This window comes from Epinephelus moara, chromosome 5 (assembly GCF_006386435.1).
Source record: "Epinephelus moara isolate mb chromosome 5, YSFRI_EMoa_1.0, whole genome shotgun sequence".
In the NCBI taxonomy this organism is placed as follows: Eukaryota; Metazoa; Chordata; class Actinopteri; order Perciformes; family Serranidae; genus Epinephelus; species Epinephelus moara.
The window spans coordinates 12,008,704-12,022,072 of record NC_065510.1 but is presented as its reverse complement, the minus strand read 5'-3'; positions in this window follow the sequence as shown (position 1 = coordinate 12,022,072).

Below are 13,369 nucleotides of genomic sequence, written 5' to 3'. Positions count from 1 at the left end.
AAAACTGAACATTTTAGAGTGGCCTTTTATTGTGGCCAGCCTAAGGCACACCTGTGCAATAATCATGCTGTCTAATCAGCATCTTGATATGCCACACCTGTGAGGTGGGATGGATTATCTCGGCAAAGGAGAAGTGCTCACTAACACAGATTTAGACAGATTTGTGAACAGTATTTGAGGGGAAATGATCTTTTGTGTGTATAGAAAATGTTTTAAATCTTTGAGTTCAGCTCATGAAAAATGGGAGCAAAAACAAAAGTGTTGCGTTTATATTTTTGTTCAGTGTACTTTCTGTCCAGAGCGACGTTCAGCAGTTACGAGCCGTCACGTTTTTAGAATCCATCGAGGAGAGAAGTAATCCATCAGGGAAACACTTCAGAAACATTATAAAGTGATAGTTGCACGTTTTATCCACTTATTTCTCAAATACCTAAATAACTATTTACTGTTTTGGAAGCGGCGCTTGTTAGACGGTGGCAGCCATGTTGATTCTGTCGTCCAATCACAAATTGTGTTATTAGATGGTGAAACACGTGTAAACAGCTGAACCAATGACCACTGCGAAATAGCGGCGGCCATCCTCAGAGAGTAAATAATGACCAAGATAGTTATCTGTAGTTTACCGAACTAATGACTGATGTGTTTATCTAAAACCCGCGATCCGACCCGCATGTTATTTTTTCCACCCAGATCTGAACCCGGGAAATTTTTTTTTTTTTTAAAAAACACCCGCAAATCAGCTGTTTTTGCGGGTACCCATCGGGTACCCGCGGGTACCCAACCCAGTGCAGGACTCTGATAGAGACCCAATCTAAATACCGGTGGTGTCATTATTCTATAGCTATTATACTGTGCAATCAACATACTTAATAAGTTTCAAGTTTCTTTTCTTTTAGACATAACTGCCTTGGATTCATTAATGAGCTTCTCTGTTAAATATAAGATTACCTGGCTCTCCACTGAGCACCCCTGTGGTCTAACCACAAAGTCATTGGGGCTATTTTAGTCCAGTGTCTCAATATACTCTCGTCTTTAGTGACACATCAGATACACACATATCAGATTTAGTCATTTACCAGGCAACACGTGTGTCATAAATATGAATAGAAAATATCCAGATCTTTGATAAAGCTCAAGATCATTACAACAGTGCATGGTTATCAAAGAAGAAAATTAGGGTGTCGTTCTCTGGATAAATGAAAATGTGTGTGTTTGTGTGTGATATGAGGATGGAAAGCTTTAAGTGTTTAGCTCTGTAAACCACTGTGTACACTGTGCACTCCTTCAAAGTCCAGCCTTTTTAGACAGACAGAAACATTAGATTAGTAATACAACATCAGCGGGAGTGGAGGTGTTATTCAATTCCACTTAGCGCCTATCCCATAATATAGGCGTAGACACTCACACTCTCAATTTTGTCTGACACATAAATACATAATAACACTGCTTTGAGCGAGGTTGTCCAACACACACACACACACACACACACACACAAAGACAACATCATAAAATGCATCTAGAATCAGGTCTATTATCTTTGGTGGAGCTTAGGATATTGGAGTTGTGGGAGAATGGGCTTTGCTGCTGGCGCCGTTCAAAGCCCACTCCTTGTTGCTTTGTTTTTTCTTTCTTTTTCTTTCATGAATTTTAATCAAAACATCTGTAAACAAAAAGCCAACAGCCTGCATTAGGGTTGGCCTGTTCCCGGCGCTTCAGACTGATGCGTCGGCACTTTTTCTCTTGCTCGTGTTTAACAGGCTGACCTTGAGAAAGAACTTTTCCTCAAACAGTGGAACCACACACAGCATTACTCTATCGTCTGACACATTATAGGGTGATGATTAAATAATGATGATGATGATGATGATGATGATGATGACGACGGGAGAAATGGTGATGGTAAGGACTGCTTGTTCCTATGAAATCATTTTGTTGATTGTTCTGGTATTGAAATTTAAGGATGACATGTTCAGTTTGAATCATTTTAACCAGATAATCTACTTAAACCCTCTGGATGATACCAGAAATGCCAACATGTCTCCTAAAGAACTGGTTCATAGAACACTAAATTGTTTTGTCAAATACATCTTGTAGAAAACATACAGTAATTGCCAAGGGGAAAAAAAGGATTGGAGCAAGCTGACTGATGTGCAGCCTTTAATTGTGCAAACACACTTGCTTCTCAACACCACTGTGTCTTCGTCAGAGCAAAAGAGATTGCTGCTTTGGATTATTATCACAAGCAATGTGTCTTTGATTCCAGTAAGTGTCATGTTCTTCTACAGAGATTTTAGGTAAGTGGTCAGGGTAGATGGTTTACCGTGATTCATGTCCAACATATGGTTGGATTTAGGATACTAAATTCCTTTGGCAAAGGTTAGGGAAAGATGATTTTGGCCAAGCGGCCACCCAGGCAGATCAGGAGTCACTCTCCACAAGTTTCAGAAGTTCACAGAAGCTAAGGAAAATATGTGCGTCAACTATTTTGAAGGAGCCATGGCATAACTGGATGTACTATTATTAGGTAGCATTAGTTAGTTAGTTACTCAGTACCAGTTTGTCTGTAGGCTACAGCACAAAAAGTAGGAAATATCAACAATAAACAATTAAAATAAACCAGAAAAGAAACCATTTAACTACATAGCCTACTTATTTATGGAAGTCAGATTTTGAGCCACATCAAAGACCAACATGTGGCCTGCAACAGACAGTGAGGCTTGTTGTGTATACCCGAGTGCATTTTCTGAAAAACTTGCAGCCTGCACTGGCTGGTTAAGAGGAGTGAGGACTCAGCAGTCAATGATCGGTGTCTGCAATTAACCTTTTGAATCACTGGCTACAGTAAGTGGGCTGGTAGATGAAAGAATCCACCAGCCAAGCATATTTTTTAATCGGCCAAAATGATACATTGCCTTTTTGTGTCAGATATACAATTGTTTCAGTACATTTCATTGGGATGAGTTAATGTGTTTAATACAGTCTTAAAGAAGAAGCCAAAGCAAAATGTTGGATAACTCATCACCACAGCCTCAGTACGGGAACGAGCTCCCTCTGGTGAACTGTATTATAGTGTATATGTCTAGAGCTTTTATGGTGAAAGATAAGAGCAGGAAGGAGTGAAGATGTAATGCGCTGCAGCTGACAATGTGGGGGGCAATAAGCGTTTACTGTCTTGATATCACAAAAGAGCCTCTGTGTTAGAGCAGCAGAGCAGTGCGCCGCTATAATGCAGAAGGGGCTCTCTAGTTTTTCATGACATGACTATTTTGGTGCAAACATTTATCGGAGAATCTACCCGCCAATTGCCGCTTGCTGGGTGTTAATTTTGAACCCTGATGATGATGTAAAATAATATTAAAACAGGCTTTTCTGTGGAATTACTGCAACCACGAGAAGTCTTTGAGCATACAGTTGTAAATGTGCACACAAAATATTAGGCTAACTGGTCCAGTAGTGTTCAGGATTAGCTGCAGACAGACACATACACACACTACCACATGCGCGATCCCCTGCAGGCTTACTTCTTTTACATTTTAGTTCATCCGTTAAGTCCAATACACACCGGCAGCATCACATGACGGCGGCGTCATTGACGCGAGTCAAGTGCCGCCCCCAACACACACAGAAAGCGTCCTGCTGCGGGGCGTCAACCAGAATTCTATTGCACACTCCACTCTGCTAGGTGGCAGTAATGCTGACTAGCTGGTTGCCAACCGCCAATTAGAACAAAAGACGAGGAAGAAGTCGCAGGAAGAGAAAGAAAAAACACAATGCAGGAGGACCACGACAACCAGACAACGACGGTACCAATGTGAGTTACTACTAATGTGCTACTACGGGAGCTGGGAAGTACAAAATAGGCTTTTCTCTGAAAAAGAAGCGCTTTTTCAAGGGCGGCAACGCTGGAAAATAGAACAATAGCAAGAAGTGCCGCGGCGCATCACGTCAACGTGCATCGACACACCACCGGTGTGGGGGGGGCGTCTGTTTTGACGGGCATCATATGGCGGCGGTGTGTTTTGGCCTTTACACTTCATCACCACAAAGTAACTGACAAATGTAAATAAAAAATGGGGAAAAAATAAATTTTTCACATCTTGTTGATACCAAAGTTCTCCCGTTGAGCACCTGGGATCTCTGTTGCATGTTTTATCAAAACCCTTTAAACACTTAGAGACATGTCAGGATGATTTTTCTGAAATATTTAATCAATTTTCACTACTTTCTGTAACATATCACTGAGAGATGACAAGCTCTCAAAGCTGAGCCCAGCTTCATTGACAACTTTGCTGTATTCACTTTATCAAACTCCAGTGGTGAGCAGCCTGTGATTTCCTCACCTCAACAACGTGTGCTGTCACTGGAAAACTGCAAAATTCACCGAACTTCGACTTTTTCCAACAGCTTTCAAAAAGCTGCAAGCACAAGAATATTAAAGCTGACTTCCACAACTGTCAGGTGAAGTTCATTCTTCATCTTGTGACGTTTCTCTCACGACAGGCCTTCGAGCTCTACTTTCTCCACACCCGACCTACATGGAGATCTGATAGTACCACCAGCAGAGACACAGCGTTCAGAGATGACATCTGAGCAAAACCAGCAGAGATTAACCGCCATCTAAACATGTCTGTTTGTGTAATTTGACAATTAATGCAAGACAAAAGAAAACATCTAAACACTTGTACTCTCATAGAGTCATTTATCATTCAGACTGCATCAGAAAAATGTAAGAACTGACAAAATTGAATGGTCATTTTTTAAATTGTTCCTATCTACTATAAAAACAGAGAATTGCATAAAAAAAAACACTTAATGACTACAATGTGCTTTTAAACGGGAACACTTGGAAATACATGTCTTTGTTCGAGACAGTCTCATAGTTGTATGTGCAGCTTTAAAACTATTATGTAGTGCAATCAATATAACATTGACAACAAAAGCTGTTTTCTTCCTGACCTTCAGAAACAGAACAGATAAGAAATACAAGCGTGATGCTTTGAAGCTAAAAGTAAAGACTGACTCGGTAAGCATTAGTAATTTAGCTTTTTTCCCAGTAATGTGCAGATCTATAACAAAAACAAGTTGAAGTATCCCAAAACAATTTTTCACTGCTTTCCTGAGTTGTTTTCTTCATAAAAACCCATCACTCTCAAACTGGCCTGTGCTCCTCTTAAACAGTCTGTGTATGCTATTTAGTATGCCAGAAAAAGATTTAATATGTCCCAATACATAATATGTCAGTATGCCAAAAATACCAGATGTTCTACTGCATCTAGTTAGGGTTGGGTCGGTTCTCGGTAATACCAATTCGGTTCGGTACTCCATCTTGGACCGGGATTTTTTTTGAGACCGACCGGACCGCATACTCAGGCGGAACGTACGCAGAGCGGATGCCGCGGAGGTCCGCCCGGTAAAAGCGGACGTCCGCAAGCCCTGTGCGCACAAAGCACGACCGCGCGGACTCCGCTCTGCGCACCAGTGTCACACAAAAGACTGCGCGGCATGTATTTTTCACATCGCGGGGATTTTTCACGGACATTTTTACAGGAAACTACAACGCAGAAGTGCGCTCGACTATGGAAGTTCGAATGACTGCGGACATTTCGACATTCCTGAGTCCACTCCGCTTATAGTACGCCCGAGTCTGTGAGCACCTGTGTCTGCCTCTTCGCTAAGCACAAAGCGAGCAGGAGAGAGAGGGGGGTGGGGGTGGGGCGGGGACTGAGCTAGAGGGTGCGAGTGCGCATGCGCCGAGGCCTCTACTGTAGCCTGGGGAGTCGATAATGGCGGACAATTTAGTCTCAAAGAAGTCAAATTTCTCATACCGACCCAACCCTACATCTAGTCACATTTGCAGTTTGCAATCCAGCATGCTTTTCTGGCTAATCAGACCCACGGTCGTCTGCACAGAGGAAGACTCATCACACCGACTGAGCCGCAGACACATGACAGCTCACTGACAGCTGAGAGAAGCTGCAATGACAGAGACAGCGCATTTAAGTGACTGGTGACCAGTCGAAAAAGTAGGAATAATAGGAATTGTTTAAGCAAAAGCAAAAGATAACCAACAATAAACCTGCGTATGTAATTTCACCATCATGCATATATTATGTTAGAATCCACAATGTATGCAGTTATTACTTAAAAGTTAAAACTACAAACACCGCAACAAAACAGAGCTCACCGGGTTGACCACCGTCTCTAGCAAGCTCAGCAAATGGCGTTATGTATCTCCGAGGTAACATTAAGATCTGCTGCGTTACAAATCACAGACTTTCTTTTACTTCAAATTTTACTCTACAGACTGTGATGTATATATGAGCAAGAGGGTCAAAGTTAAAGGTGCTACATTATGTCAAAGTGTGCATCCCTTACTGCATGCGTAATTGAGAACATAGGGAGTGTTTTTCAGCAAAATTCTGTGCATGCAATAAGGTTCTTCTCCACATCCATTCATGTCACAGTAAAATCATACAAACAAATTACACTAAATAAAATAAAGTATTGTGTAAGCTTAGTGTCACTTTCACACAGCCTACTGCACCGCCTTTCAACACTTGTGTGTTTGTTTATTGCAGATTATATGACGCCAAAAGAAAAAAAAAGTAAAATATTATAACCTAAAAAGGTGTTTATTATCAATTAAATGAGAAATAGCACTGTATTCACACACAATAGAACAAAAGAAGGAGAAGAAGTAATAGAAATTGGATAAAGTGTTTGTCCATGAGATGAAAGTGGTATTGAAGGAATAAAGGAAATAAAAGAAAAACATTACATTTACTGGAACCAAGGGCACACCAACAAATACAAAAAAAATGAAATAAAGTAAAGGAAGACACAAGTCCGGTGGTGTCTGGGTGATGAAACCAACATGACTGAGAGGAGCCAGAGGAGGATGATAGTGACTGATTGGCAGATAGAAATCAGTGATGAATTACAGTTTATGTTCCTACATCTTCTTACTTTTTACTATGTATAGTAGGTAAGGTCATAGTGATAAATCTATTATTATTTCTTATAATAACCAGGGATCAAATTACTACATGTAATCTGAAAGGGGTCACTTGTAGTAAGAACACTTACAGAGAATCTTCCATTTTCATCAGCTCTACAAAGCATTTAAACTTCAACAAATCATTGGCGACTCTGGCTAAGAGGTAGAGAGGGTCGTCCACAGTGTTTCAATCCCTGACCTCTCCAGTCCACATGTTTAAGTACCCTTGGGCAAGATACTGAACCCCACATTGCTCCCAATGGTTATGTCATTGGTGAAGGAGTGTGAGAGAATGGTTACTGAGTAGCAGGTGGCACCCTGTATGGTATCTTCGGCCACCACTGTGTGAACAGGTGAATGTGAAGCACTTTGAGTGGTCAGAAGACTAGAAAAGTCCTATACAAGTCAAAGTCCGTTGTTCTGGTTTTCTGGACTGTAACTCCAGCTTCCAGCCTCAGCAGCTGTTTTGAGCAAAAGGCTAGTACACATTAGCCTGGTGAAACCATCCCGATCTCGCGAGCTCATGTTCTGTTTCGCTCCGCACATCAGTCTGTCCATACAATCATAAAGGCGCATTCTGGCATCTGGCGTTAAAGCTTACCGGGCCAAACACAACCGTTTATTACTTTGGGGCGGGCATGTCATCAGAAGAGGACAGACAAACAACCAACATGGCTACTGATTTTGAAACTGCGGTGGTAAATGTGTTGAATGAACTGGAATGTACATTTTCTTTAAAAGCAGAACAAACGGCTGCACTGAAAGCTTTTACTGAAAAAAAAAGGATGTGTTTGCCGTCCTTCCTACGGGGTTTGGTAAAAGTTTAATTTACCAATTGGCTTCATTGATCGAGAAAAAGATGGGACTCAGTGAAAACCCAGTGGCTATTGTTGTTTCTCTGCTAGTTGCTCTCATGGAGGAGCAGGTGAGGGAAGCGACCAAGCTGGGAATCACAGCCATGCAACTCGGAGTCCACAGTGAGGAGGAAATCCGCAAAGACGGCAACACTTTCTCAGACATGAATGGTAATGTTTCTCTGTGTCTGCTGGATGTGTAAAACTGCTAAAGCTATGACATTTTTTTAACTTATAAAATGCAGCTAACATGTTAATTATTCAGCCCACAAGTGGCCAAAGACGAACAACTAATGCAGCTTTAAACTGTGTAAGGACATTAGTATTTACACAGCATCTTCTGCTTATGTTGGGCTGTTCTAATATCTAAAGACTACTGCTCATGGAGAACACTCACAATCATTACAAAAGCAGAGTTGTAAGGATAAAACAAATAACATGAGAGAGAAAATTAGCACCTAAAACAAACCCACTCCATCCTTGTTACTGTTTTCACCTTTTAAAACCCTAACTAAAGCTCTCATGAACACCTATTTAATTATCTCTGACGTTTCAGTGGCTAGAAATGTCACCTTGGCAGTAATTAAATGTGTTAATGGGAGCATTATCTAGTGAAGACTATTTTTTGACTTTTAACATGTTCTTTTGTCCGACACCTAGAATTTACTGGCTGGATGTGTGTGATCACATTTCCCTGCCTCTTTTTCACTTCTTTACTACCTCTCTGTTTTTCCTGACTGTGTGGAACATCCCCACCTGACCTCCTGGCCTGAATCCTTTGTTACACTTCTCCTTTAATTTAAATGTTAAACATTTAACTACATTCTGATGAAGTGGGCTCCTTGTTAATTCGTCGAGATGTGTTGGAAAATTGATGTATGAGGCAGTTCCTACTCAGGATGATAGGCTTCTTAAGATGCTCTCTGCGAGTGGGCGTGAGGAACCTGATAATCTGTGATCATTTCTCAGAGTGTCTTAAGTTAAGATGCTTTTCCAAAGCAAGTGTAAGAAGATGGGTAAGATGGGCTTTACCGTCATCCAAGCCTTAAGATGCTTTATGGAGACAGGGGCCCGCTTCAGTGATAGCTGGCAGAAATGATACTCGCAGCACTGATGATAAATGTAGAAGTGGGGAAGATAAAAGTGTTTTGACTACATTGGTCAGAGTTAGTAAAACGGTTATGTTTACCATCATCCCTCTCCAACAGTATCAGATTTGGAACAGTTCCTCCCCAGGTCATGTCCTGCTCAGCACGCTGCTTCAACCTCAACCATCAGAAGGTCGATTCTGTCAACACGCTGCTCCGTCTCTTTACCAACCCTTTCAGTGTGACATGATTCCCTTCACATTCAGTATCATAGTAGTTTTCATCCAAGTGGGTTGTGGACAGCAAGGAGGGGGTTTTAATTTGACTGCAGAAAGTAACTGGTGACTGGTCAATGCTGAAATTAGACCAGTTTATCGCAACCGGTCATGTTTGTTTTAAAGAACTAAACTTCTTTGAAAATGCAAATGTAACACAGTCAAGCCCGGTTCTAGGCAGGCACATATGAGGGGGCAGTCATAAATGTGAAGGGGGCATCATGCTCCAGCACATTTTTGCCATAGGTAGNTGGGTTGTTGTTAGCTGTGTGTCCAACCCCCAACCTAAAGAAATTGATTGCACTTTGTCAGGCCTCTACCCTAAGATCTGTCCAACTTGGGTGTCCCACCTGAAGACTAAGCTCCTGCTGGTATAGCTCTTAGGGTCACTGAGGCACACAAACCACCTGACCACAATAAGGTGGCAATCCGTCAGGGAGGAAAACTGAAAAATGAAATAAACAAAAAATAAAATAAAAATTAAGAAAAAATTAAATAAAAACATCCTTCATCCAGGCACAACCAACATCTTAACATTTATCTTATTGGATGGCCATTAGGAATCTAGACATATGAAATAAATTTGAACCTAATAATTACAATAACCTCACTATAGCCAGTATTTACCAAAGCTAGTCTTATAAAAAAAAAACTTATCAAACTAACAGAACCAACAGTACAGTACAACAGTACATGTTTGATATGTGTCATCTTTATCTATTGAAGGTTGAAGAGAGAAAATGTTTAAAATGTAGTTATCTGGAAAACAACATGCGGATTTGTCGCAAAAAAACAAAGTAAACAATACAAAGAAGCCTCCAAGAAAAATTGAAAGTAAAAATGGTCAAGCTTTAACTGGAATGCATTACAAAAACCTCCAGTGGTTTGACACTGGCATGCTACTGGACCCAGTGACACACACCCAACATGGTCTTATTTTGAACTTGTTGAAATCCAGTGCTTGGGCAGTGACTTGCAGCGTCAGACACCAGCGACAAAAGCTGTACTTTAACGTCTGTGTGATACGCAGCTAGTTGCCGTTATAGTTTTACCGTGCCCAGCAGTGTCAGAGGGACACGCCACGAAAGGTAAGCAGGTCGGAGGGGTGGTGGATGGGTCCAACAAACACGGACTTTCACCTGGGACAGCGGTGTTCGCATCCAGTAAGAAGTGTATTTTGAAAGAACAGAATGCATGTAAAAGGCACTTGACACGGTGTCCCAGAACGTCAACAACCAATGCACCCAGGGTACCTTGTGCGTCATATCTGGACGTGGAGAGTCCATGATCAAACGTTGATATGTGACAAAGTTGGAGTGAGAATGTGTTGACATGACCTCAACACAGACCAATCTGCTACGTTACTGGATTAAGTATCAGGCTGAAAGCTCCATTTACCTCATGCCAACTTCTCTGTTTTGCTCTAGAATCAGTAAATGAAGGAGAAAAGACTGCTGGACAAAATTCTAACGCATGTGTCTGAGTTCTTCATCATCATATTCACCTCTGAGTGCTACACCTCCCTTTACCTAAGGGCTCTACTTAAGGGAGATGGCAGGACAAATAAGCTTTCACAATGCAGTTATTAACATTGTCTCAAAAATCAGAGAAAACAAAGGCAAAACGCTGCAAACACATTTGTTGGGGACTATTTTCAGCTGCAGATTAATCCAAATTTGGCGTTCTAGTGAGTATTTGGGGCAGCGGGACAGTGTATGTGGGATTGAGTCAAAAAAAAATAAAAAAAAAAGCTACAGTGTGTGTGTTCATAGTAATGAAGGAACGTGTCACCCAGTGCGACAACGGGGCTCATTGGTGGGTTTTTAATAGTTTTTGGACAGCGGAGCTCTATGGTGCTAAGGAGGAGGATAAATCAGGCTTTGATACACACACAGTACTTGTTAATAGATACATTCATTGTTGGTTTGGGTCTTTTCATGGGAGTAAGAGAGATCGCACATTGCTGGTCTTACTTTCAGTGCTAAAAAAGGCAGAAAACAGACTTTCAGAAATTCTTAAGAGGCCAGAAACACAATTAGCATAAAACCTTATTCATTCAAGAATATTTCCTGGAGTTTTTTAAAATCATTTTAATTTGTATAACCCCGTTTTTGAAATCTGAGGAAACCTCTACTAGGAAATAATTCTTAAAAAGCTTGATGCAACTGGGCCGCGAATGTCAGCTCGGCATGAAGGCAATTTCCAGGACGTGAATCAGATGTTGTCTTTGAAAGCAGATATATGGGGGGCAGCAGTCCCTTTGTTCAGGTACCTCCCTTAATGTGAAATAGTGATCACTGCTCAAACTGCTCCTGCCAAAAGCAGATCTTTACCTGTAGCTCCACCTGCTTCATCTACAAAGACCGCGCTCCATGTTTGATCACTTCCTGATGAAAAACTAATCTTTTACTAATGTTTTCACACCGCATCAGGCCTGTACATTAGATTAAGACTTCCACCATGATCAAACGGGCCTTTGATTAATAAAAAAGAGGTTGTGAAATCAACTAAAAATCAACTGTTAATACACACAAGTGAGTGGCTCCTGGCAGTAAGCGAGCGGTGTGTGTGTGTGTGTGTGTGTGTGTGCTGTCACACTGAGAAGCAGCAGGCGAATATTACACACTGAGAGGTAAATATTCACTTAGAGATAACATCGTAAGCACCTTTCTCTCTTTCTTTTGCCTCTTTCTCCCTCGCCTGTCCCTCTCTTTCTTCTCTCTGAGTAAATATATATGTATATATCAATCTCTCTCTCTTTCTGGTCGCAGGTATACTTCACTGACTACACAACTCCAATGCTTATCTACACAGAGCAGGCTGCGCAGTCAGTAGCTGTGTGTGTGTGTGTGTGTGTGTGTGTGTGTGTGTGTGTGTGTGTGTGTGTGTGTGTGTGTTAGCAGATACAGTGGCAGGAGCAGTGGATTTTGGACAGCGGGGTTTGGGTGAGGCTTTTTTTTTCCTCACAAGATGGATTCATCTATTACACACACACACACACACACACAAACAAGCACACATTAAACGGTGCAGAGTGTATATTGTGGTGCTTACACCTCACAGAGGGGGACATTTGGGGGGCTGGGGTGGGGGCGGTTAAGATGTGGCACACTGTGAGAGTTGAGTGGCTTGTCTTAAAAAGCACCTACACTAAACAGATTTTTATCAGGTAGAATTTTCTGTGGGGGGTCACAATTTAAAGGGGAAGTGGGCCCACAGGAAAAAAAAACAGTGATCTCTGAGTAGTGTCTGGGCTGAAGAATCAAACCAGCTGAAGCTGTGGGGATGTGCAGTGTGTGTTGGTTCGGAAATGCAGCAGGGACGGCGCTTTGTCCGCAGGATCCTGAACCACATTTATCAAATAATTTATTCTTATTTATTTCATTTTATTTTTGTAAAGTAAAGTAATGTTTATTGCCCTGATATATTGTCCAATATTTCCAATAAAATAAAAAGTCACATATAGTATTTCACATATAATAAACATTTGAAGTTGTTTTTGAATAAAGGGTGTGCAAAAATATTTGGCTGCCCATATTAAATAAACATTACATTACTTCATAAGTGTGCTTATTTACATTATTATTTATTTTTACCTATACAAAGTTGCACTTCTATAAGATGAATATTTGTGCTTCTACTTGTGAAAGTACAGTCATTCTCTTTCCTGTCATGATAATAATTATAATAGTAATACATTTATTTATGGACGACTTTAAAGACACTCAAGGTGACCTCACAGGCAAGTGTAGAGAAAATAACAGCAGATCTAAAAAGTCAACGAGATAACGTATAAAGTAACATAAAAAAATATATATTGTAAAATAATTTTAACTAATACAAACTGATTTCAGGAGTCAATAAAGATCAGTTAAAAAATAGAGAGCACCACAGCAGGGACTGGAGAGTAGCAGCAGCTAACTGCGCCGGTGTTCACTTTCCGGAAGTGGATGTGTTGAGCAGGCTGGCTGTGTCTGTAACATGCCTTAATTAGATACGATAGGGTAAGGCACACTGGGAGGGCATCACGTACAAGTGTGGCATATGTATTTCTGTAAATAAAGCAGCATTTTAAGGACGTTATACAAACCTTTTTAATAACTACACTCTGATATAATCACCAATTTAAAAACCCTTCCTCCTGTTTGAGTAAAA